Source organism: Mobula birostris, chromosome 7 (assembly GCF_030028105.1).
Source record: "Mobula birostris isolate sMobBir1 chromosome 7, sMobBir1.hap1, whole genome shotgun sequence".
In the NCBI taxonomy this organism is placed as follows: domain Eukaryota; kingdom Metazoa; phylum Chordata; class Chondrichthyes; order Myliobatiformes; family Myliobatidae; genus Mobula; species Mobula birostris.
In genome coordinates this window covers 42,550,810-42,572,223 of record NC_092376.1, presented here as the reverse complement: position 1 = coordinate 42,572,223, position 21,414 = coordinate 42,550,810, and the positions used below count along the sequence as shown (strand labels likewise).

Genomic DNA, 21,414 nt, shown 5'->3' with positions numbered 1-21,414 from the left:
ACCACAGCATGCGCCTCGACTCCTACCCATCACACTAACGTGATAGCTCAGGCTGACCTTGGAGTAGCGCTCATTTCATTGGACAGTGCCGACGTCCCTGGGCCGGCGGAATTTCAGAGCGGGCGCGCCGAATGGCTAAGGCGCACGTCAATCAGTACGTGCCCGTGATCAGGTTAGGTTAACCCGGCGCGCTCCGTGTTTGGTGGGCACGCTGCTATTTTAACGGGACTCCGCGTCCGACAGTCGGCACAGGGGGTAGCGAGATACGCGAGAATATTTGTTCCTCAGCCGTGTGACTAATCCAACCGAGGTTAGTGCGGAGCGAGGGAGGGTGCGATCGGGACTGGCCGGGTGGTGCTGGGTTTATAATAATTGTACCGCAGTTTTGAGCAGACGGCTGTCCCCTGAAAATCAGAGGTTAAATGCATTTTAATCGTAAATAGATTATTTATTGATGGCCATGTGAACCGGCAGCTATGGTGACTACCTTTTAAATCCGATATTGCGGTCTTTTAGTCATTGTTATGCGGGTGCTTGAAGATAGAAGCAGGCGATCGATGAAGCGGATTGCCTCCCTGTTCAACAGGACAGCTCCCTTCGGGTGGGTGAGGAAGAGGGGCGGACCCGTCTCTCCCTTTATAACCGTTATAATTTGCAGCGCATTTGTACAATTCATTTACACTTTCGTTTAGACATCGATTTTTTAAAATTAAATTGCACAATTTTATATACAAGGCGTTCGAAAATCATTTATAGACATTATTAACTGATAGTATGCGTGTGTGAAGATTAGTTCTGGGAAATTAAAGTTTTGGAAATAAAGTTAAAGATTTAAATCTGGTGTTTACAGGAACAGTAATTACGGTAATAATGCCAAGAGCATGATCACCGCTTGAATAGGAGCCAGCGAAATCGCTTGTAATTTAGGATCATGGCCAAATGAAGTTTCTTGATGAACCACTACAAGACCCTGGCTGATGCTTGGTCTTGAAATTGAAGAAGAGTATTATTTTTATAAGTTACAAGAAATAATACATTAGTAATCAACGTAAGATAGCGACTGATGGAAAAATTAAAAACCTCGAGGACCCCTCACGAATCTTGCTTGAAAACCCATTTATTGAGTACGTACAGTTCTAAAGACCTAGTTACAACACTTTAACACCTTTTTCCCGTGTTTTAATGGATGTTTCTTCGTCGTCATTAATTGCCCCTTTACTGTAGCAGTCCTTGTGTTGGTGTTATCGCAGTTTTATGGCCAGGGAGTTCCAAGATTTAGTTCTAGATTATTTACAAATTCAGTGATATGTGGTTTGGGGGTGGGGGTGGGGGTGGGGGTGGGGGTGGGAGGGGGGTTGGAGGCACCCATACATGGTGGTGCTCCCATGTGCAGAAGCATTCCTTAGTAGTAAATGTCAGGGGTATGTGAAGTGCTTTAGAAGTAGTCCACACAATTTTCTGCAGTGTATTTTGCAGATGGTACACACTTCAGGCAGGGCGGTACAGTAATAGATGGTGATGTGTTCAGAGATAGTCACTTGATTGTTTTGTCCTGATGGGGATCAGGCTGTTAACTTCTTATTGGAGCGACACTCAACCAGGGAAATAAAATGTGAGACTTTATGACATTGTAGCCGTTAGTGAAACCTGACGGTAGGAGGGGGCAGGACTGGTTGCTCAATGTTCCGGGATTCCGTTATTTTAAAAATGATAAGAGTCGGGGTGGGGTCCTTAAGATTGTTATAGCCGTTAGTGGTGGTAGTAGTGAGGATAAGCTCCCACTAACTATACATGTTCCCATTAAGTGTTTGTCACAAATAGTCTCTGACAACCAAATCCAGCTCCTGGCCTTCACGTGTGGCCTAGGTATTAAGCCCGGCTGGACCGTTTCTACTGACAGAAGGGGCAAGGTGGGTTCTTGGCGCCTTAAGCCAGTCTCTTCGGGCATTCGGGGCTCGTCGGCCTGGTTGGCAGCTCATCTAGGAGAAGGAAAACTCAAAGCTCAGCTGCCTTGTGATTACACCCACTCATGGGGGTTTCGCGAGTAAAGGCCGAGAAAAAAAATCCGAGATCTGGAATCCCTAAAGCAGTCACTGGCAACCCCTGTAACGTCGTTGGTGCCAGACTATCGCTCTCTGCCGTTCTGTTGGATTTATCAGATGCGTGAAGAGCTGGAGCCTGCTACATGGACTACAGCTTGCTGTCCATATTGTACTGCCCTGGCTTGCGTATCTGGGTGTCTGTGGTCGACCCTGACCAACTGAAGGTCTCAGAGTGGGGGAGGAGGGGTGACATTACTAGTCAGGAAAAATGTCACGGCAGTGCTCAGGTAGGACAGACTGGAGAGCTCAAGCACTGAGTCTGCTGAGAACTGAGCAATAAGAAAGTGATGATCGCGTTAATGAGATTATATTATAACCACCCAATTGTCAGCAGGGTTTAGAGGAGCAAATTTGTAAAGATATTGCAGACAGTTGCAAGAAAAATAAGGCTGTAATAGTTGGCGATTTTAACTTTCCACATATTGACAACATCCTGGTGAGCCTCTTTTGCCGTCTCTCCAAAGCCTCCACATGCTTCCTGCAATGCAGTGACCAGAACTGCACACAATACTCCTAATGTTGCCTAACCTAAGTTTGATACAGCTGCAACTTGCCAACATTTACACGCAGTCAGGAGATCTGTGAGACAACTGCTTTTACAGGTGGTTAATGGTAGTGGTCCATTGCATAAAAAAGGTTGGGAACCCCAGAATTAGATAGATATAAACAGGCAGGAGGGAGTATGGACCATGAGCAGGCAGATGGGATTAGTTTAGATTGGCATCATGGTCAATGCGGATATGGTAGACCAAAGTTTGGCAGCATTTCTTGCATGGGGTGTGGAACAGTTGTCACTCTTTCACAGAAAAAAACAGTAATTGTTAGCCGGCAACACACATAAAAGTTGCTGGTGAATGCAGCAGGCCAGGCAGCATCTATAGGAAGAGGTACAGTCAACGTTTCGGGCCGAGACCCTTTGTCAGGACTAACTGAAAGAAGAGCTAGTAAGAGATTTGAGAGGGGGAGGGGCAGATCCGAAATGATAGGAGAAGATAGGAGGGGGAGGGATGGAGCCAAGAGCTGGACAGGTCATTGGCAAAAGGGATATGAGAGTATCATGGGACAGGAGGCCTAGGGAGAAAGAAAAGGGGGAGGGGGGAAGCCCAGAGGATGCGCAAGGGGTATAGTGAGAGGGACAGAGGGAGAAAAAGGAGAGAGAGAGAAAGAATGTGTGTGTATATAAATAAATAAATAACGGATGGGGTACGAGGGAGAGGTGGGGCATTAGCGGAAGTTTGAGAAGTCAATGTTCATGCCATCAGGTTGGAGGCTACCCAGACGGAATATAAGGTGTTGTTTCTCCAACCTGAGTGTGGCTTCATCTTTACAGTAGAGGAAGCCGTGGATAGACATATCAGAATGGGAATGGGACGTGGAATTAAAATGTGTGGCCACCAGTCCAGCTCTTGGCTCCATCCCTCCCCTCCTGTCTTCTATTATTTCGGATCTCCCCCTCCCAGTTTTAAATCTCTTACTAGCTCTTCTTTCAGTTAGTTCTGACGAAGGGTCTTGGCCCGAAATGTCGACTGTACCTCTTCCTAGAGATGCTGCCTGGCCTGCTGCGTTCACCAGCAACTTTTCTGTGTGTTGCTTGAATTTCCAGCATCTGCAGATTTCCTCGTGTTTGCATGAATTGTTAACTGGATTATGTTTTGTCTCTGATAAATTTTCAAAGACAAAGGAATAAAATTGTGAAAGGCATCTTGCTGTACTGTTCTGTATGCTATACACCTGCAACATAACTTTTAAACTCAATTAGCTTTTATAATTAGTGCCTTGACTGATAAAGCAAACATGCCATACACCTTCTTTACCACTCTATCCACTTGTGTCGCCAATTTCAGGAAGCTATGGACAAGCAACAATGACCCTAAGTGTCCTGATTTTTACTGTATGACTTCAAGCTGCATTTGGCCTGCTGAAATGCAACACTCCACGTTTATCCAGATTAAACTCCATCTGCAATCTCTCTGGTCAAAGCAGACCACAAACATTTTCATCCGAATTAAATATATATAAATATAAACAAGAGAAGTCCCGGCACTTAACCTTGCTGAACATACTTGTCACAAACCTCTAGTCAGAAAAAAAATCATTGTATATCTAAAGCAACACAAACAAGATGCTCGAGGAACTCAGCAAGTCGGGCAGCATCTGTGGAAGTTAATGAACAGTCAATATTTTGGGCCAAGACCCTTCAGGACTGGGAAGGAAGGGGGAAGATGCTAGAATAAAAAGTTGGAGAGAGGGGAAAGAGGCTAGCTGGAAAGTGATAGGTAAAGCCAGATGGGTGGAAAAGGTCAAGGGCTGGAGAAGAAAGAATCTGATAGAGAGGAGAGTGGACCATAGGAGAAAGGGAAGGAGGAAGTGACCTGGGGGAAGTAATAGGCAGGTGAGAAGTAAAAGGTCAGATTGGGGAATAAAAGAATGTGTTGGGGAAATTTGTTTACCAGAAGAAGAAATCAATATTCATGCCATCAGGTTGAGGGTATCCAGATGGAATACAAAGTGTTGCTCCTCCACCCTGAGAGTGGTCTCATCTTGGCACAAAAGGAGGCCATGGACTGACACGTTGGAAGGGGAATGAGAATCGAAATGTTTGGCCTCCGAGAAGACCTGCTATGGTGGATGGTGTGGAGGTGCTTGACAAAGCGGTCCCCCAATTTACAGCAGGCCTCACAAATGTAGAGGAGGCTGCATTGGGAGCACCAGACACAATAGATGACCCCAGCAGATTTTCAGGTGAAGTGTTGCCTTGCCTAAAAGACTTTTTGGGACCCTGAATGGAGGTGAAGGAGGAGGTTTATAGGCTGGTGTATCACTTAGGCCACTTGCAAGAATAAGTGTCAGGAGTGAAATTAGTGGGGAGGGACAAGCGGACAAAGGAACTGTGGAGGGAGCAATCACTGCAGGAAGCAGAGGGGGAAGGCAAAGATATGTCTAGTGGTAGGATCCCTTTGGAGATGGTGGAAGTTGCAGAGGATAATGTTTTGGATGTGGAGGCTGACAGGGTGGTAGGTAAGGACAAGAGGAACTCTATTACTATTAAGGTGGCAGGAAGATGGGGTATCTAACCCTGTGTCTTCTATGATCAAAAGAATTTTGGATCCAATTTACAATCTCACTGTGGATCCCATCTGATCTGATCTTCTTAATGAGTCTACTGTGGGCTACCTTGTCAAATGCTTTACTAAAGTTCACAAAGATGACATCAACTGCCCTACCCTCATCAATTATTTTCTTAATTTCTTCAAAAAACCCAAGTCAAATTTGTGATATAAGACCTCCATTGCACTAAGCGATGTTGGCTACCTCTAATAATCCAAATGCGAATAAATCGTATCCCTAAGGATCTTAGCAAATAATTTCCAAACCTTTGATTTAAAGCTCACTGGCTTATCATTTCCTACTTTGACCCTGTTATCCTTCTTAAACAAAGGAACAGAACTGTCTATTTGCCAGTCTCCTGCCATCTTGGTCATGGGTAAAGAGGATATAAAGATTGAAGCTAAGGCTGCTTGCTTTCCTCAGTATCTTGGAATAGCTTACCCACCTGAATGTTTTTCCAAGATCCTCAACACCTCCCCTTTAGTATCGACATGCCCTTTCTAATCTCGCCATCATATCCATGTCCTTATCTGTAGTGAATACCAGTGTAAAGTACTGGTTAAATACCTCACTTTGTTACCCTGGCTCTGTGCATAGGTCTCAAGTGGACCTATGTATTCCCCAACTATCCCCTTGCTCCTATTGTATATAATAAAATGTCTTGGGGTTCTCCTTAATCCTACTTGCCAACAGTATTTTAAAATCCCTTTAGTCCTCCTAATTTATTGTTTCCTTTATATTCCCCAGGGACCTTTTACTGATTTCAGTTTCCTTTTTTCTTTTCAACGAAACTTATCATATCTGTTTACCTCCAAAGTCCATGAACCTTGCTGCCCTTATCGTTTATCCTCACATGAACATACTGATCATTCTAATAAAGCAGCCCATGTCAGATTTGGATTTGCCATTAAACAGCTGCTCACAATATTCTTTCTTCAGTGCCTGTGTAATTCCCCTTATCAAATGGCAAGGCTCTGACTTCATGTTTCTACACTGCACCACCAGAACGAAAATGTTTTCATCTTTCTTAATTTTTTCCAAAATCTTCAAACTTTGCAGTATTGTCTGTACTCACTCGAACACACTCTAATTATAATAGCTTTCATAAGTTAAGTTTGAACTAGTTCTACGGATACTAATAAGAAGAAATCATTTGGCACAATGCAAGTCCTTCAAAGATGTCATAGGTTAAGGAGAACTGAACAATCCACAGTAGAGTTGGAACAATAGGTACTTCTAAATTCCCAGTGTTTAGGTTACCACTTGTCATCAAATTTCTCTGAAATGCTGAAATTGAATGCACATAGACATTTCCACTGGCTGTCCATTCAAAACTCTCACAACTCTTTGAGCGAAGAAGATCCCCATCACGTTCCACCTAAACATTTCACCTTTCACCCTTAACCCATAATCTCCAGTTCTAGTCTCACCCAACCTCAGAGGAAAATGGCTGCTTATATTTACCCTTTTGATACTACTCATAATTTTTTATATTTCTATCAAATCTTCCCACATTCTCCTATGCACCAAGGAATAAAGTCCTAACCTATTCAACCTCTGCCTATAACTCAAGTCCTCAAGTCCTGGCAACATCCTTGTAAGTTTTCTCTGGCACTCTCACTTATTGATATCTTTCCTGTGGGCAGGTGAACAGGACTGTACACAATACTCCAAATTAGCCTCACCAATCAATGTCTTAGACAACTTCAACAGAACATCCCACTCTTGTACTCAATACTTTAATTTTTAAAGGCCAATATGCCAAAAACTCTCTTCATGACCCTGTCTAGCTGTAATGCTACTTTCAAGGAATTATGGATCTGTATTTCCAGAGCCCTCTGTTCTACACCACTCCTCAGTGCCTTACTGTTCACCTTGTAAGATCTACCCTGGTTTGTCCTCTCAAAGAGCAACATTTCACACTTGTCTGCATTAAATTCCATCTGCCATTTTCAGCCCATTTTTCCAGCTGGTCCAGATCCTTCCTGTATGCCCATTATACCCTCAATCTTGGGGTCTTCCACAAATTTGCTGATACCACATTGTCATCCAGATCTGTGATATAGATGACAAATAACAGCGGACCCAGCACCGATCCATGTGACATACCACCAGTCATAAGCCTCCAGATATGAGAGAACACTTTGTCAGGCCCTGTGGATTTATCCACCCTAATTTGCCTCAAGATAGCAATAAACTTCTCTGTAATCCGTATGTGGTCCATGATCTCACTGCTGCTTTGCCTCAGTTCTATAGACTGTGTTCATCCACTGATTAAACAAAATGCAAAAAAAAAATCAATTTAAGATCCACTCCAGCTCTTTCAGTTCCATGCATAGATGATCATGCTGATCTTCAAGTGGACCAATTTTGTCCCGTGCTATCGTTTTGCTCTTAATATATCTTCAGAAGCCCTTGAGATTCTCCTTTCCTTTGTCTGCTAGAACAACTTTGTGCCTTCTTTTACCCCTCCTGATTTCCTCCTCCGTGTTCTCTTGCATTTCTTATTCTACTCAAGTACCTTATTTTTTTCTTGCTGTGTAAACTACTATGCACTTCTTTAATCTTAACCAGGACCTCAATATCTCTCAAAAAACAAGCTTCCCTTGCCTTGCCTTTTTTCCCTAACACAAACATCAAACTCTGAACCCTCAATATTTCACTTTTGAAGACCTCCCACTTACCAAGCACACCTTTGCCCAAAAACAACCTGTCCCAATCCACACTTGCCAGGTCCTTTCTGACACCATGAAAATTAGCCTTTCTCCAATTTAGAATCTGAACCCGAGGATTAGATCTATCCTTCCCCATAATTAGCTTGAAACTAATGGGATAATGATCATTAGATCCAGATCACCTGCCCTGTCTCATTCCCTAATAGGAGATCCAGAATCACACTCTTTACTTGGGACCTCAACTTTCCTGAACACATTTGACAAACTCTATCCCATCCAGCCCTTTTACAGTATGGGAGTCTCAGTGAAGAGTCAAGAATATTGGAATTAGATACCCAAATTCAAATGTAGTTCTTTTTCTTTGTCAGTCTCTCAGGATTCATGATGACTTGATTTTGGTTTTATGTGATCTGAGGTTACTGATGAGCCCAATATGGATTCAGCAGATTCTTGTACAGATGAGGTAGGAGGTGGCTGACAGGGCAGACAGATGGATAGTTTGTCGTATGATGCATTCATTTTGCTATTTATGCAGGACTTCTGTGTGCTCATTATGCATGAATTCTCACTCTCAGTACCGTTCCATGTGCTCGTCCTTTTATATAGGCAGTTATATACCAGGATTTCTGAGGACTCTATGGGGTGGATGCATTTTCCAAGGAGACTTTGAGGATGTTCTTGAATCATTTCCTTTGTCTACTGTTTCTTTCCACAGAAAAGGTTGGAATAAATTGTCTTTTTCGGGGATCTGATGTTGTGCATATGAACTATATGGTCTGCAGAGTGCAGCCAAATGTATGTAACCAGGACCTCATTTCATGATGTTCGTCTGCTTATCAGAAGATGTGGAAAGAGTGAAGCAGGTTCAGCAGCTCACTGGAAGTGATAATTCTTCAGTGATGAACAGGCTCTCCATTCTCCAATCACCATGTGTCCCATCCTACAGCGGTGAACTCATCAAGGACAGAGAGGCAGACAGCACACACTAGAAGGAACACTACAAAGTTCCCTTCTACTGCAACTCCCTGACTCTTTGCCACGTAGCCTATTTGGTTAGAATCAGAATCAGAATCTGGTTTAAGGTCACTGACATATGTCATGAAATTTGTTAACTTAGGGCAGCAGTACAATGCAATACATGATAAATATAGGGAAAAATGAATTGCAGTAAGTAAATATAGAGCAAAAACAAAAATAATAATAGAGTGAGATAATGTCCATTTAGAAATTGGATGGCAGAGGGGAAGAAGCTGTTCCTGAATCCTGAGTGTGAGCCTTCAGGCTTCCGTACCTCCTTCCTGATGGTAACAATGAGAAGAGGGCATGTCCTGGGTGACGGGGTTCCTTAATAATGGATGTTACCTTTCTGAGGAATCGCTCCTTGAAGATGTCTTAGATACTGCGGAACTAGTACCCATGATGGAGCAGACTAATTTTACAACTTTCTGTAGCTGCTTTCGGTCCTGTGCAGTGGCATTCCCCCCCCCCCCCCCCCACCACCTCCTCCATACCAGAGAGTAATGCAGCCTGACAGAATGCACCTCTTTAGAATTTTTTGCGTGTTTTAGGTGACGAACCAAATCGCCTCAAACTCCTGATAAGATATAATTGCTGTGTTGCCTTTTTTATAACTGCATCAATATGTTGGGACTAGGTCAGATATTGACACCCTGGAACTTAAAATTGCTCACTCTCTCCACTTCTGATCCTTCTATGAGGACTGGTGTGTGTTCCCTCGTCTTACCCTCTCTTCCAGCTTCTCCTGATTAACATCTAGGATACTTGGTTGAGTGGTGCCGCAACAACTTCTTGCTGTCAGAACTGAAGAGCGTTTCTGGATGTTGACACTTCACATGACCTATCCTGAGTCCAGCTCATAGATGCAATCATGAGGAAGATATGCCAGCAACTTCACTTGCTTTGGGGGTTAAGGAAGTTCAGCTTGTCACCGAACATTCCAGGCTGTTGAAAGTATTCTGACTGGTTGCTTTATGGCCTAATACAGGAATTTGAAAGTGCAAGAATATAAGAAGCTGCTGAAGGTAGTCCACTCAGCCCAGTACACTGGAGGCATAACCCTCCCCACCATCCAAAGTATACACATGACATACTGCTTCATGAAGGCAACATCTGTCATCAAAGATCTCCACTATTTGAGCCATGCCGTCTTCTCACAGCTACCATTGGGCAGGAGGTATATGAGTCTGAAGTTCCATGCCACCACTTTCTAGAACAGTTTAAAAAAAAGCCCTTCAACCATTTAGTTCTTGAATCATCTAGCACAACCCTAATCACTACAGTTTAGCAAATCTATGACCACTTTGATCACCCTGCACTGAAATAGACTTTGGTTTCTATTGTGTTATTATAAAAGGGGAGAGAAAGAGGGAGGTCCTGGGAGCCAGACAAGTATTCATGCAACTTTCTATCCAGTTCAATCACCCCATTTCCCATTTCCATTCCATGCCAAATGCCTAGAGGCTTCAAGGCTTACCATGGCCTCGTTTTATCTATATCGCTCAAAGGCTTTGTTTGCTTAAATCACTCAATTTAAGAAAATAGCTAAATGAAATTAGCACACCCTCTGTGGTATTATCACTAGTGTACATTTTGCTTTGTATTAATTCATTAAAATAGAATCCCTTTCCCAGTGTTAAGGAATTAACAATTGTTTTTCCACCTGCTGATAAAATATAATGGATAATTAATATCTTTAAATTCTATTATTTTCAAAATAGATGGAAATATTACACAATCTCTTGTTCCAGCCTGTAACTCCTTTATTTCTCCACTGTTTCCCCTAAGCTTACACTTTGAAATTTTATAAAGCATTGCTACTAATCAAAAGTTCTATTTTTAAAAACATTTTCAAACATTAACACATTCATTATTCATTAGTTTGCCCTCTAATTAATGTAGCAGAATGTGAAATAGTATAGATGACTGATTCTCGGTTGGGGAGTACTAATTATCAGAGCTGCAAACATAAGCACCACTGTACATCCTGTGACTTGGGTATCAAAGTTTATTCACTGTCGTAGTTCTGGACACAAGTACCACATACCCAAAACAAGTTTTTTAGGAGTAAGTTTTAATCTTTAGTTTAGTTTAAACTGTAATAGAAACATAGAAGCATAGAAAATAGGTGCAGGAGTAGGCCATTCGGCCCTTCGAGCCTGCACCGCCATTTATTATGATCATGGCTGATCATCCAACTCAGAACACCGCCCCAGCCTTCCCTCTATACCCCCTGACCCCCGTAGCCACAAGGGCCATATCTAACTCCCTCTTAAATATAGCCAATGAACTGGCCTCAACTGTTTCCTGTGGCAGAGAATTCCACAGATTCACCACTCTCTGTGTGAAGAAGTTTTTCCTAATCTCGGTCCTAAAAGGCTTCCCCTCTATCCTCAAACTGTGACCCCTCGTTCTGGACTTCCCCAACATCGGGAACAATCTTCCTGCATTTAGCCTGTCCAATCCCTTTAGGACCTTATACGTTTCAATCAGATCCCCCCTCAATCTTCTAAATTCCAACGAGTACAAGCCCAGTTCATCCATTCTTTCTTCATATGAAAGTCCTGCCATCCCAGGAATCAATCTGGTGAACCTTCTCTGTACTCCCTCTATGGCAAGGATGTCTTTCCTCAGATTGGCGGACCAAAACTGCACACAATACTCCAGGTGCGGTCTCACCAAGGCCTTGTACAACTGCAGTAGTACCTCCCTGCTCCTGTAATTAGGATGTTAAAAGATCCAGGATAGTTGTCTTGCTGATAGCAGGAAATAAATTTCATTAAAGTGAGCCTAGTAGACTTAGGAGTCTGTTACTAGCTCTTCCGCTAGGTGCTGCTTTTACAAGAGCTTTTCACTACATGATTGAAAATGCCTGACTGTTCAGCTGGGCTATTTTATTATTCCCATTGGAGCCCTAAAACAGAGATTGGATCCTAATTTCTAGATTTAGAAATGGGGTAGGTGTGGCATTAACAATTATTGCAAGAAGGGTGAGAAAAGGTAGATTTTAAATGAACATCAGAGATCCTGTAGATGTTAGGAATTCACAGCAACGGGCTCAAAATGTTGGAGGAACTCAGCCAGTCAGGCAGCATCTATGGAAAGGAATAAAGACGATATTTTGGGCCGAGACCCTTTCCCCTTAATTTCTTCCCCCTTCTTTTCCAGTTCTGATGAAGGATCTTGGATCGACTCTTCGTTCCTATCCATATATGCTGCCTGACCTGTTGAGATTTTAAACAAATTTTGACTAGAAATTGTGTTTGATCTGTCACTGTTGTGCCACTGATGCTGGGACAGTATTATCTGTGTATTTGTGTAAAATATGTATGTATCTGTGTAAATTATGCACACAGATTTGGATCCTTTTCCTATTGCAAATGATTTTGCTGCAAAATGATTGCAAACATAATTCTAACCAAACTAAAATTGCTTTTATATAAAATTTGCATGGGAAAAAGATACATACTTGGATTAAGTTTCAAGGCTTAAGGTTTTAATTGTTCTGCCAGAACTTTTTGGTAAGGTATCTAACTTTTGGCCATTTAACGATAGTACTGCTCTGCAGTTGATTGCAGTTGGAGATGACTCGCCTCCTCTCCATTTCCATGTGTTCTCTTGTGCATACAGACATCCCACCTCTCCCGGAAGTTCCAGGAGTCTCCCGCATATTAATAGTGGTTCCCTGATGCCTGCAAATTATATATAATGTCCTGGAAATCAGTTTTTTTGAGTGAGCGAGCGCGAAAGAGACCACGAGAGAAAGAGAGAGAGAAAGCGAGCGCGCGCACCATGGCAGAGTGTTCCAAAAAAAGAAAATATAAAATGTACATCACCCCAGACTACACTAAAGTGTACCCCTGCCTCATAGGGGTCAAAAATAATGATAGTGTTGCTCGCTGCACTGTTTGCAACAATGACTTTTCTATTGCCCGTGGTGGGCTAAGACTGTAAAAGACATGTTGAGGTGAGTTTAACAGGTGTCATTCATTCATTAGCATAGCTAACGCTATTTAAACTAGCTGGCTAGCTGCTAAGGAGCTACTCTATTGCAGATATCCCACCTCTCCCGGAAGTTCCGGGAGTCTCCCGCAAATTGATGGTGCTACCTCCCTGAAATGTGTTTTTGCAGGGTGGAAGTCTGTGCATATGAGGCTTAACTCTGCTGCTGTTGGGACAGAAGGTGATTGGTAAGGGGAATGCATGAGAAATATGGGAGGTGGCATGCTCCATCTTTGCTTTTGCTGGACTACCATAGCCTCTTGATGTAAAAACTCAGTTCTCAGTGCTTTCCTGAATTTTCCTCTGTTTTATTTGGTGACAGACTATTGATAAATTGGTAAAGATGATCTTTTCACAGGGAGACATTGCAATGAGCTTGGAGTCACGTGCACATTTTAGGGGCCTGGTGCTGGGAATGTAAACTGTTGGCTTCTAGGTCTCTTAGAGACAGATTTGATGAGAATGACTGTGTTTTTCTTGTAATAAGAGCAGAAGTCTGAACACAGGCAGGAAATATAGCACAGAGTAAGTCCTTAAGCCATGCTGCCCCAGCAACCTTCGACAAACTTGATTTACCCTAACCTAACCACAGGACTACTTACAATGACCGGTTAAACTACCTGGTACATCTTTGGACTGTGGGAGGAAATGGGAGCACCCGGGAAAACCCACACATTCCACAGAGAAGGCAATCAGATTCGTCACAGAATGGCACTGGGATTGAACTCCGGATTCCAGAACATCCCTAGCTGTAATAGTGTCGCACTAACCATTACACTAACATGGTGCCCACGGCACCACGGTAAGGTATGGTAAACTTCAGGGCAGTTCAGGCATTGTGGACACTGGCTTCTCTTGGTTGAGAGTCACCAGGTTGCTAGAGACACTGAAATTCTGAATTCCACATGACTTTCTACATTGATTTTCTTGCGGCAGCGTTTCTTTTGCTATTATTTCTCTTGGGACAAATTGATAGAAGTAACTGAGCAGATAGGAGGTAGTCTTGGACTGAGGTTGTTAATGTTTGTTGCTCTTACATAAGTAGAGCGTTGTCTATAGCAAAGTCATGTACAAGCATTTCATAAAGGGCAGGACTCCACTGGATAATACTTTTACTTGCCTAGGAAGATCATTCTGTTTTCCTCAAGGACAGGGGTTCTCAACTTTTTTTTATACCATGGAGCCTTACTATTAACTGAGGGGTCTGTGTACTCCAGGTTGAAAACCCCTGCTCTAGAATGTTGGCCTTGGAAGCAGTTTTCTCAAGATTGAAACGAGCTGATGTTTCACCATTACTGGAGCGGACTTGGGGCCAAATTAAATCGCCAGGGTCAGGCTTAAGAGCGAAGTTACTAGCCGATATTTGGCTGATTTAAGCACCGGGCCGGATTGAAAAGGGTCAGGTGTTGGGGCTGGAGGTGAGGGATAGGCTGATCTTCAGCTCACTGCTCTGCGAGGTTGTACTCAGCTCTGCGTTGAACTGAGGCTGTGCCCTCCAGCTAATGTTCTCCTGGACCGGCTGTAGCAATGAACTGGCTTTGTGACTGTAGACCCACTTTCGTGATCTTTAGTTCTGAGTGTTATTTTTATTGTTTACACACTTTGTTCGTACATTGGGTTTTTAACAGCTTTTTTTAATGGGTTCTATTAGATTTCTTTGTTTTTGAGACTGTCTGTAAGATAATGAATTTCAAGGCTGGAAATAGTATACATACTTCCATAATAAATGTACCTTGAAATTAAAAAATAAGTTCCACCTTGAGTTTTTTCCTAGCTTCCGTAGTTGAGGTATATGCACTGTTGATGCAACCAGTCAGGATTTTAGATAACATGCTGAACCTTCGCAAACTCCTATGGAAGTAGGGGCTTTGCAGTGCCTTCTGTGTAGTAGCACTTACATGCTGGTCCCAGGGCAGATCCTCTGAAATGATAATGCCAAGGAAGTTAAAATTACCGACCCACTCCACCTCCGATCCCTTGAGAAGTACGGGCACGTGGACCTCTGGTCTCCTCTTCCTGTAGTCAATAATCAGCTCTTTGGTTTTGCTGACATTGAGTGAGAGGTTGTTGTTGTGGTACCATTCAGCCAGATTTTCAGTCTCCTTGCTATATGCTGATTCATCACCATCTTTGATTCAGCCATCAGTAGTGGTGTCGTCAGCAAACTTAAATATGGCATTGGAGCTGTGCTTAGACTCTCAATCACAAGTATAAAGTGGGTAGAGCAGAGGGCTAAGCACACAGACTTGCGGTGCACCTGTACTGATGTTGATTGTAGAGGAGGTATTGTTACCATTCTGAACCGACTGGGAAATTGAGGATCCAGTTGCACAAAGAGGTATCGAGGCTTAGGTCTTGGAGTTTTTTGAGTAGTTTTGGGGGATGATAGTATTGAATGTCGATAAAGAGCATCCTGATGTATGCATCTTCACTGTCCAGATGCTCCAGGGCTGAGTGAAGAGCCAGTGAAATGGCATCTGTTGTTGACCTGATGTGACAGTAGGGAAATTGGAGCGGATCCAAGTTAGTCCTCAAGCAGGAGTTGGTATGTTTCATGAACAACCTTTCAAAGCTCTTTTAAGTGCTACTGGACAATAGTCACTGAAACAGGTTACCTCGTTCTTCCTGGACACTGGTATGATTGCAACCAGATCGAAGCAGTTGGGTACCTCAGACTGCTGAAGCGATGTACTGAAGACTTGCATAATGTCCATACAGGGTTCATTGTAATAGTGCATTGAGGTACTAAAAAGTAAATCAATTACTGAGTGCAGCATAAAATTTTACAATTAAAGGGGGTGCAGTGCAGGTAAACAGTAAAGTGCGAGGTAAATTGTGAGGTTACGAGTCCGCTTTATCATACTGGTGACTGTTCAGTAGTTTTATCACAGTGGGAAGGAAATTGTCCTTAAGCCTAATGATATGTTCCTTCAAGCTTTTTTATCAACTGCCTCTTGGGAGGAGGCAGAAGAGAGAATAACCAGTGTGAGTTGGTCTTTGATTATGTTAGCTGCTTTACTGAGGCAACGAGAAGTGTAGACAGAGTCCACTGGTTTCTGTGATGTGTCATACACACTGCAGTTTCTTGTGGTCACAGACAGAGCAGTTGCCATAGTGATGCATCCAGAAAGGATGCTTTCTATAGTACATTGACAAAATTTGTTAATGGTTAAGGGGAACATCCTTCAAGAGGACCACAGCCTTTTCGTGGTTTGGGGACTTGTGTGCCTCAATGACCTGGAGTGCTATGTTGGCTGGAGTCACGGCTTTATGCTTTAGCTCTTGGTAAGGTCACCCATGTCAACAGGTCAAAGGGTAGAGGACAAACTAAGGTCCTCCAGTTAGGTGGGGTTCAGCTCAGGGTTAAGAACTCTGACTAGTAAAGCAAAATTTGTTACGGAAACAGCAGTGAAGAATTCTTCTACATCTGAGTGCGACAGTATTCCCAAGTCTTCACTGGGAACTTGCATGACTGACAGTAGTGAAAACCAAGCAGAAGCTACTGACATGATGAAGCAAACCCTGAACACTGCAAGAGATGGAGGACCTTCATTGATGCCACAAACGCTAGCGGCGTAACAGGCAGTATCTAAGTAAAGGGGGCAAGCCAAATTTCTTCAGTTGCCTGAGGAATTAGAGGTGCTGGTGAGCTTTCTTGGCTGTGGCACCTACATGGTTGGACAGGACAGGCTATTGGTGATGGTCACTCCAAAGAACTTTAAGCTTTTAACCCTCTAGACCTCTGCACCATTGATGCTAAAAGGAGTGTGAGTATGTAGAGGTTGTTATGAGGTTCCTGATGTTCCACACACTACACTTTATATTGAAAAGTCGGAGATCCTAATTTATGATATACAGCGGATTCTGGTTCATTGGGACACATCAAGACCAGTACAATTTGCCCCAATTAAGCTGTTGCCTCAATTAGCCAAAGTTTCATGGAAATAGTTAAAAAAAAGGTATAAAATGACAAACTACAATTTAACCAAGTAATAAATTATGTATTTAAATGAAATCCAGAATAAATTAGAACTCTACCAAAATTACTACAGTACTATAAAACTGTGTATTAGTTCATAATAGTTATTGATGGAAGAATTCATTCAGTTTACATTGACATGTTCTTTTGATTGACTGTAAATGAACAAAATCAGCGCAGACACCTGGTGTAGATAGTGGACTGCCTCCAAACAGTGCTTTTGACTATTGCATTCTCCAAATCTTCATTTTAATTGCAACATTGAAGATGATTGTCGATAACTTTTTAAATTTTTCATAGCTCCTAATTTGCTGAAGTAGTGAAATTGTTTCATTTTCACTCCCATCCATTTCTGGCATCTCCGAGCCTGAATGCTTGAAACCGCAGTGAGCAAAATAGTTCTAAATTGCCTTGCTGTTTATTAATCATCACTATCAGTGACAAAAATCATTGCTTCTTGAACACAAACACACAAGTGTCACTATTTAAAAATTGTTCGCTCTAAGCATGAACAATGGCCACATGATATGCATGTGACCCACACTAGTTAGAAAATATTTAGCAGTAGTCACCTGCTCCAATTAGGCGGCATAGTTTCCCAAATAAACTGGGGGAACCCTAGCTGTTTTCTCGATTTATTTTTTTTTCTTGCCAAATAAGAAGCTGCCCTGATTAACCGCTGGCCCAATCAACTGGAATCCACTGTATTTTAATGTTCAGTGGTTGTAACAGAGTGGCTTTCACACTAATTTGACAGTGTGAAGTGTTTACCCTATAGTAAGAGAGCTAATAGACTGGTTTCTGTTACACAGACCTGAGCACATTTATCTTGTCATTCATGCATGTCTTTGCCTGTCAGATGGACTGGTGGGCTCAGACACACCTGCCCTTGCCTCTTGCTTCCTCCTAAGTCTTTTGACAAAGTAGTCCGGAGAGCTATGCAAATTATGGGTTTATGGAATTAGTCAGATTACATCTGTACAATTAGGGGTTTGTTTCAAGGACAGAAAACAGATAGAGAGAATTAAAGGATTGTTTTCACATTGCCTGGCTGTTTCTTGGCTCCCACAAGAATCGATAAAGAAGTCTCAGCTGCTTGAAATCAACTTAATCACTCGTGTTAAAAGCTAGTGCAATACTCGGCTTTCTGATGAAAGCTCATGGGAAATACTGAAGCGAAGGTAAGTACTAACTAAATAATCTATGTAGAAATAAGGTGTTAAATGTAGTAATAACATGACAAAATATATCAGATGGCCGGAGCAGTAGACTTGTATAGAAATTTATTTGCATAATGCTTTTGTTTTCAGTACGATACAACAAAAAATCTTTTTTTTCTTTCTCTTGGTGGTCTTGTTTTGGAAATTGACCATATACTTCCTGATATGAGTCATACTGGTACCATTGACTTGAAAACTTTGTCAGAGGCCCATGGACTGCGTCATACCCTCTGTAATCCTAATTGCAGTTTGATTCACCGTTCACCACTAATGACTGCACACATTTTGCTTTCCTGATTCAGTCTTCTGTTCCCATTTCTCTTTCCTTCAAGTCCATGAATCTCACAAGATTGGTGTATCGAAAGATCTGTTTGTGCTGCTATATCAATTACAGAAAGATAAAGTGCAGATTTTGAGCAATTCAGAAGGCTAATAGTGTGTCAATCATTACTGAAAGGTGGTTGGAGTGGAAGAGTAAGGATGAACCTTACAGGACTTTATTGAAACCAAACCTGTGGGAACATATAGTTAAACCTTACTGAAGTAAAAATAGATAGATTCATCAAACTGATTACTGGGGTACTTCAGGTGAACCTGAATAGAATTGGCATAAGCTCACTGGAGTTCAGGGTAACAAGAGGTACCATCAGTGAGATGCATCACATTTTGTAAAGGATTAAGGAGGATGATGCTAAGAGATCATTTGCCCATGCTGGGATAATGTAGTATTAGAGGGCTTTTTTTCAGTATTGAGTTTGGCCATAATCAAAACAGGGAAATTTTCTTTGATCTTAGAGTGATGAATTTCTGAGAAATGTGAACAATAAAGCAGCAAGTTGGAATGTAATTTGAGTGGAGCAGTATTAGAGAGCTTTCCATTTCTTATGATGGGACAGACTCAAAGGGTGTACACCTGCCCTTTGTTTTTATTAGATAGCCAATCGTTTATATTAATAAACAAACTAGATTTTTGTAAACTTTTTGTTCAAAAGATTTTATGAAATCATCCACTCTTGAATGTTAATATTGAATTGTATTGAATGAAATTACCTGTCAGAAACTAGTCCTGAGCTTTCTTGCATTGTATTATAACGTGCTCATGGTAATTTGAAGAATACAGCATGATAAATATGCTGTAGTCTTCATATTATGCAGCTGTATGAATGTTGGCCATTCTTAAATCTTAAAGAAGAATTGCATCTCAGTGATAATTTCAAGGTGTAAGTGACACAGAAACGATCTGAATTTAATATTTCTAAGTTTATAAGTTTGCACTTTGAATAATGGAAATTTTATTTTGGTCTGTGGCGGCAGCCACTGCACAGGTAGAGGTGGCGGTTTTTTAGATGATAATTTTTTTAATCACCTTGAAGAATCTATGAAAATTACTGTATAAAGTGATATCTGCTTCTCTGGAGGCTGTGAATGTCTGCAGACTTGTGACAGCTCAATGTAGTTTAATGTTACCATTTCAGAGGATCTGTCCTGGGGCCAGCACATTAAGTACCATTTTCTAAGGGACTTCTAATTCCTTAGAGGTTTGTAAAGATTTGGCATGACATCTAAAACTTTGACAAAGTTCTGTGGGTGTTGTAGAGAATATCGACTGGTTGCATTACGGCCTGTTATGGAAACACCAATGCTCTTGAACAGAAAATCCTACAGAATGTAGTGGGTACAGCCAAGTCCATCATGGGTAAAGGCCTTCCCACCACTGAACACATTTACACAGGGTGCTGTTGCAGGAAAACAGCATACATCATTAAGGGCCTCCACTACCCTGGCCATCTCTCTTCTCACTGCTGCCATCAGGAAGGAGGTACAGGAGCCTCAGGACCCACATCACCAGGTTCAGGAACAGTTGTTACCCCCCAACAATCAGGCTCTTGAACCAGAGGGGATAACTTCGCTTGCCACAAACTATGGATGCACTTCCAAGGATTTTTCATCTCGTATTCTCTAATTATTATTTATTTATTATTAATATTGTTTCTTCTTCTGTTGTATTTGCACAGTTTGTTGTCTTTTGCACACTGATGGCTTGTCTGTCTTTTTGGGTGCAGACTAGCATCGATTCTATTTTGGTTCTTGAATTTACTGCCCACAAAAAAATTATTCTCTGGGTTACGAAATTTAGTTTGTAATGTATGCCAATTTACACCAAAACAGAAATACATAACTTTTACATGGTTAGAAGTGCAGTTGAGCTCTCTATGAGCCATGCTGCATTGTATTTAATAAATTGGTATTCATATTTGCCAATCAAAGTTCCAGTCTAAATATTAGTTTTATATACTGTAGGTATGAGATATAATTATGTTTAAATGTATGAGGACTGATATAGGAAATTCATTTGAGGTTATAGTGTGATATCTCAGACCAGGTGAGCTTTATTATGACTTAATAGAAAATATGCCATTCCCCATCAGTGGCATAACCTCTCTTGAGCTTAAGAATTAGATGAATCTTGAAACTGAATTTGTGAAATATTCACCTTTGTCAGAAATTACACTTATGACATAAAAACTAAATGAATGGCATTCTTGGTAAAAGCCAAACTGCAAATTATGAATCGTATTCCAGATTTCTGTAAGAGAAAATTAACTTATCCTTTGACAAGGGTGATCTATTGGCAACCAGTCATGTGCAAAGTGCAAACAAGTTATTTAAGCTGTAAAACTTGATTTGCCTTATGTTTAGGAAGGGAATTATTTCTTTTAATGGTGCTTCTAATTTGGCAGTAACTGAATGAGTGTGTAAGTTCCTGCGAAGATGGCTGGGTTTACCAAGGAACATCAGCAGCATCGCTCTGTACGGGAATAACTGCAAACTGAGGCTCCCCTGAAATCCATCGAGGAGGAGTTCAAGGTTTTGTGAGCAAGAGAGGTGCTGCAGTTCCGGGAATCTTCAGATCCAAAGGCTGCTGGAGCAGGAGTGGTGGTGAGAGCTGGAAGAAAGTGGAGAGCAAGAGCTGCAGTGGAAGAAGCTGAGGCGCGACTGCGCCACAAAGTGCTGGTGGGGGCCGTCGCCAAGGGAAGAGTTGGACTTGGAAGCCTTGAAGTCCCTCATTTTGATAAAGTACAAGGGAAAGAGCGACGAGATCTGGTCCAGAATGAAGTAAGGACAGCTGTGGAGGAGGAGGGGACCAGCAGAGCAGTGGCAATGAAACAACAAGGAGCCTGGACCAAATGGGAGCAGGTGATCAAGCGAAAGATCATGTGGAACGATCTCTGGAAGGTGGATCCACCCCACATCAAGTTCCTTATCCAGGCTGTTTATGATGTCTTTCCTAGCCCATCCAACCTGCACTG

The 21,414-nt window shown here is 42.0% G+C and overlaps 1 protein-coding gene across 8 annotated transcripts in view; it reads left to right on the top strand.

The window, feature by feature from the left end:
- Positions 1–210: 210 nt before the first annotated feature.
- Positions 211–21,414, top strand: part of LOC140200147 (actin-binding protein WASF3-like) — a 112,040-nt gene continuing 90,836 nt past the window's right edge. For 6 of the 8 annotated variants that reach the window (XM_072262997.1, XM_072262991.1, XM_072262996.1 and 3 more), the window contains exon 1: positions 211–310. The gene's annotated coding sequence lies outside the window, so the exon portion shown is untranslated. Of the gene's footprint in view, positions 311–17,838; positions 18,065–21,414 lie in introns of those variants that run through there. The other 2 variants (XM_072262995.1, XM_072262994.1) reach the window with 1 other exon arrangement.